We start from the raw sequence: 5,629 nt of genomic DNA, 5'->3' as shown, positions 1-5,629 counted from the left end.
AAGTTTTTAAATTATCGAAAAAAGGACCACTTTGAAATATCATTACTTTGAAGCATATTAGGTGTGAATTATCATCCAATTTGCTTGGCTAAAAGTTGCATGATTTGACATAAATTAGTTTTCAACTCCTTTGAGATGCTTCCCCTAATCCCCTCTCACTTTTCAACTTTTGAATAAAGCAAAGAACGTCATCTTATTAGAAGTTATAAACTATTATTATTATTAATATTAATATTAATATTAGTATTATTATTATTATTATTATTATTATTATTATTTATTTATTTATTTAAATATTATTTATCATTTCTTTTATTTCTCAAACTAGTAGTACTGTTTCTTTTTTTCCAGAAAATGATGACTACATTAGTCGGAGTAATGCTTTTCGAATTTTTTCATGTTTGATTGATTAAAGTTTTCGAATAATATTTTCTTTACAAAAATAAGCTCTTTTGAAATGAAAAAAATGATTTTATAACTAAAATAGAAAAAAAAAATCACAAGTAGCATTTCATATTAATTGTGTTCTACTCACCCATGGCCTCCATCCATCATTCCACACCGCTACCTTCCACCCTCACCTCCTGTAGTATATTATTTTTAGATTAATACATTCTCTTTTACTTGTCATAATTTTTTTAGAATTAAACAGTATAATCTTTGATCAATATTTTACGATATATTTTTCATCACATGAAAATGATTAAATTTTAATTCATAATACTTTTCAAGGAACAGATTTGATAAATACTGATAACTCTCGGATAGAGTATTAGAACGGAAAGATCCATTAGATAATGAACTATTGGTTCTAAGCCATCTCTGACGATTAATCAACAATTCGAAGTGCTTTTCTTGCGTATTCTTGATAAACCAGCGTTTATATATAGATGTAGGAGGATCTGTTAGGACAGTTATTGTATGAGGTCTACCCAATGCTATATAATTTTTAGATCTCTAAATTTTAATTTTAAAATATCAAAATTTTAATAAATTTAAATATAAAAGCTAATCAAATTAACTCTCGATGATTGCATATACACTATCTTCTTCAAATATTTCACTTATAAAATTATGATAAAATGTATTATTAAGATTCGTATTTAATATTTAATTTGTGTGTATATGAATACGGCGACCAAAATGTAGAGATAAGGCTTGGGAAATTGATATTTTGTACTCCACCGTGTGAAAAAATCCGTGTATTAAAAGCCTTACAACTCAAATAGTTGACCAGAATATGTGGTTAACGGTCAAACACGACGACAAATAATTATTTTCTCAGTTTTATATTTGCTTAACTTTTGTTATTATAATGTTCTTTAAAAAATTAATTAATTAATATATTTTAATAAAAATTATTTTTTTAATAGATGAGTTATTAATAAAATAAAATGGAGAAAGTACTAAACCATTAGTCTAAATCAATTGAGGATACTCTCTCCATTCCATTTTACATATACAATATGCATTTTACAAGCACCAATTAATTAATTGATTTGCTAATTATTCAATTTTACTTTTAACAATTGAAAAAAGGTCAAAATGTCCTTAAATTATGTGGTAGGAATAAAAATGTCATCCGTTTATAGTTTGGCTCAAAAATGTCCTTATCGTCAATACTTTGGTCTAGAAATGCCCCTATAGTTACTAAATGGGTCAAAAATGCCCTTTTTTGAATAATTATATTATTATTTTTCCTTTTTAAACACATAAACTTCCTAATTAAAATATTAAAAAGAACCATGTTCTTGTTTTCTTTCTTTTAAAATCACTTTAACAAACAAAAATGTAGGAAATATTTTTTTTCTTCTTAATTTCCTTTTATCAATTAAAATAAAATAATTTCATGTACCCTTTCGACATATAATATATGTCATATATAAAATATCATAATATATCCACCATTAATTTATATTTATATAACGATAAAAAATAATTATAAAAAAAATAAGAAATATTTTCATTTTTTATTTTTATTTTCTGAATTGAAGTAAGATAAACATTTCATAATTTAAAAAAATATTATTAGAAAAAAGAATGTGTTAAAAAGAAAATAAATAATATATTTATTTGGAAAATGAGTAATTTTGACCCATTAAATAACAATAAGGACATTTTTGAACCAAAGTATTGACGGCAAGGGGATCTTTGGACCAAACTATATATAAACGAAGGGGATTTTTATTCCTTTCACATAGTTTAAGGACATTTTTGACTCTTTTTCCTTAAAAACTTAATCTAAGTACTACATATATACTGAAATTTGAGAAAATGTTACTTAATAATAATGGTTTTCGGGAAAAATAATTAATCTTCCTAATTTTTTAGAGTGATTAAATAAAATGAAAAATTATCATTAATATACTGAATAAGTAAAATAAAATGCTGGGAATAATATATCTGTTCGTCCCTTTCACAATAAGTATTGAAGACTCTTTCGTGTAAAATTCTATTTCCTCATGAGATATTTGTGGTTTTAGCATAATAAAAAATTGATGTATTAAAAAAAATTTAAAAAAAATTGTTAAGTTTCGTTTCTTCTTTCAAATCAACCCTTACTTTATAATCAATGCTGGTATTAAATATCTTCCTTAATTAAGAAGTGTTTTTTTACCGATGAAGTCCAACTAAATTTAGATTCACACTGGGAAGTCCCACATTAGGTGGTAAAGCGTTCCGGGCCACAAAAGACTCTTTTTGCCCAATAACTATATAAACATATACTCCCTCTATTCCTAATTACTTGTCCACTTTTGAATTGACACACCAATTAAGAAAATAATTAATGACATAGTGAGTTTACCATTTTACCCCTATTAATTATGAAGTGGATGAAAAATTCTACATTTTTCAAAGTAATTAACTATTTAATTGAGGGTTTAATAGGTAAAAAAAATTGTTCTTTCTTGATTTGTCAAAATGGACAAGTAATTAGGGATAACTATAAAAGGAAAAATGGACAAGTAATTAGGGACAGAGGGAGTATTACATTTTGACCTAACCTGAGACTTCTTAATTAAGAATGAATGAGTACTTACCACTCCACCACAATCTTCGTTGGTAATTAAAAAGTGTTTTGCAATATTCTTGATCAACTAACGCTATTTGTTTAGAATTTTCAAATTTCAGGTTCGATTATTTGGTAATTGGTAGTTAAAATTTTAGATTTTGATTTGGTAATTTGGTAATCAGTAAATCAAACTTCGATTTGATATGGTATTCGATAATTCTATATTGAAGTAGTAGTTGATTGTTTTATAAAGTTAATACTATTGCTCCAATTATATCTATTTTTCTATGTGGAGGCACGATATATTAGAAGATCAAGAAAAGCAATTTGACACAACTAAAAGACATATAAGTATTTGGGTTGTTTATCTTTAGTCTTTAACTTTTTCTTTGAACTTGTATTAATAAAAAATAGATATGTTGATATATGACCTTCATTAAGTAAATAATTCGATATTCAAAAAATACTGAATATCAAATAGTACTAATGTTTCGTACAAATTCCCGAATACCGTAATTCTAAAAGTTTACTCCCTGAATACCATATCGATCGAATACCAAATTACCGAATATCAAATTATCAAAAATTTCAAATCGATTCTCGGGATTTTATGCTCAACCCTAAATGACGCCACTAGTTTGTCAATGAAATACAAGATCATTAATAATAGTGACGAATTTAGAATTTTCACATAAGAATTCAAAAAAAAAAAACAAAAATAGAGTGTTTGAATTTGAACTTGAAAACTCAAAATAGACTTTGAATCATACAATCACTGAACCAACCTCTAATATTTTTGGATTTAGGGAATTTGAATTTTCTTTATATATATATAAATAAAATTAAAAACTATCTGATATAAATAATATAATTTTTCATCGCCATACGACTAGATCAGCCCTGATTAGCATTTCAACCACATTTTACCCAAAAAAAAAAAAAACTAGATGTGATAGTTATGTTGAGCTTTCCCAGCTTGATTCATTGTCCCTTTCTAGTCGTTGCGCAGCATTAAAGTGACATTCATATAAAATGGTCCCGCTTGTCTCTTTCCTTTTAACATTTTTCCTAATCAACTCAATAAATCATCTTCATCTCAAATTTTTTATGATATTTGCTTTTTTATATTACGTGGTTAATTTCACTACGTAAAAGTTTTGATATTATTATTATAACATAAAAATGAATTACAAAATCATTTGAAAAATTGATGTTATATATAGTCATTTGTATCTTTTGAACGGTTTACACATACTCCCTTTGTCCCTAATTACTTGTCCAATTTTGAATTAGCATATCTATTAAGAATACAATAATTGATATAGTGAATTTACCATTTTACCCCTATTAATTATGAAGTGAATAAATTAAAAACTTAAGATTTTCAAGAAGTTCTACATTTTTCAAAGTAATTAATTGAGGGTATAATAGGTAAAAAAAATTGTCCTTTCTTGATTTGTCAAAATGGACAAGTAATTAGGAACAACTAAAAAAGGAAAAGTGGACAAGTTATTAGGGACAGAGGGAGTACTTCCTTCGTCCAACAATAATTGTTCATTATACTAAAAATAGTTGTTCAACAATATTTGTCCAATTTAGAAAATCAAGAGATAATTTATCTTTTGCGTCTATTTTACCCTTGCTATTAAATATTATTTATCATCTAACACATTTTTCAAAGCATTAAATTTAACAAAGTTAAAAAATAAAATCGTAATATTACCAAATTCCCAAAATTGAAAATTAAGAGATTGAGAATTTAATATCGATTCAAGTAAAGATATTTTCGTTAAGATCAAATAAGGAATATAGTGGTATTATTGGTTCCCACGCCTACGATTAGAGACTCCAAAAATATCAACGTTAAAATAAAAATAGAGTAAACCTTTATCTTCTACTGCATGTACAAGCTAGTGTTTTTGTGACACCACTAATCATAAAGTAAAATATTTTGATTGACAAAATGTAATTTCATGATTTTATTATTATTCTAAAGTAGTTTGTGTAACGCTTAGTACCAATAAGTGGAAATAATCCTTTTATCTCTTTTTATGATATTGTTGGATTTAATATAAGAGTTTAATATATGTTTTTTTTTATCATATATATCAGCAATGACAAATTAATTAACTCTATTCTGATTTATTAAGTGATTAAGATGTTCATCCAATATAAAACGGTGTTAGTATCAATTTAATTTCACTCATTCATACTTGTTCTTAAAAAAGAGTTAAACAGAGAAGTATTATGCTCCATAACTCATAATCAAAGTTGGCGTTTTTTTTCTTTATTATATTTATTGTCAACTAATAATAATAACGGAAAGTGAAATGTCAAGCATGACCGCTGATGTAATTAATACGACATTACTGCTAATCTATTCCGAAATATCGTAAGAAAATATCTATTTTAATTTATTTATCTAATATTTTTGATAATTTTTAAAATTTTTAACTCTAGCATGTACCTTATTTAACATCATAAAATTAAGGGATAAGGGTCTGAAAAATATCTCAATTTTGGTCGAATTTGTTGTTGCGATACTAAACTTTCATAAGGATCTATTACCCCCTAGACTATTTAATTCCGTGGACAAATATATATGTTTAAAATACG

The sequence above is a fragment of the Solanum tuberosum genome, unplaced genomic scaffold (assembly GCF_000226075.1).
Source record: "Solanum tuberosum cultivar DM 1-3 516 R44 unplaced genomic scaffold, SolTub_3.0 scf00035, whole genome shotgun sequence".
In the NCBI taxonomy this organism is placed as follows: Eukaryota; Viridiplantae; Streptophyta; class Magnoliopsida; order Solanales; family Solanaceae; genus Solanum; species Solanum tuberosum.
This window is presented reverse-complemented; position numbering follows the sequence as displayed.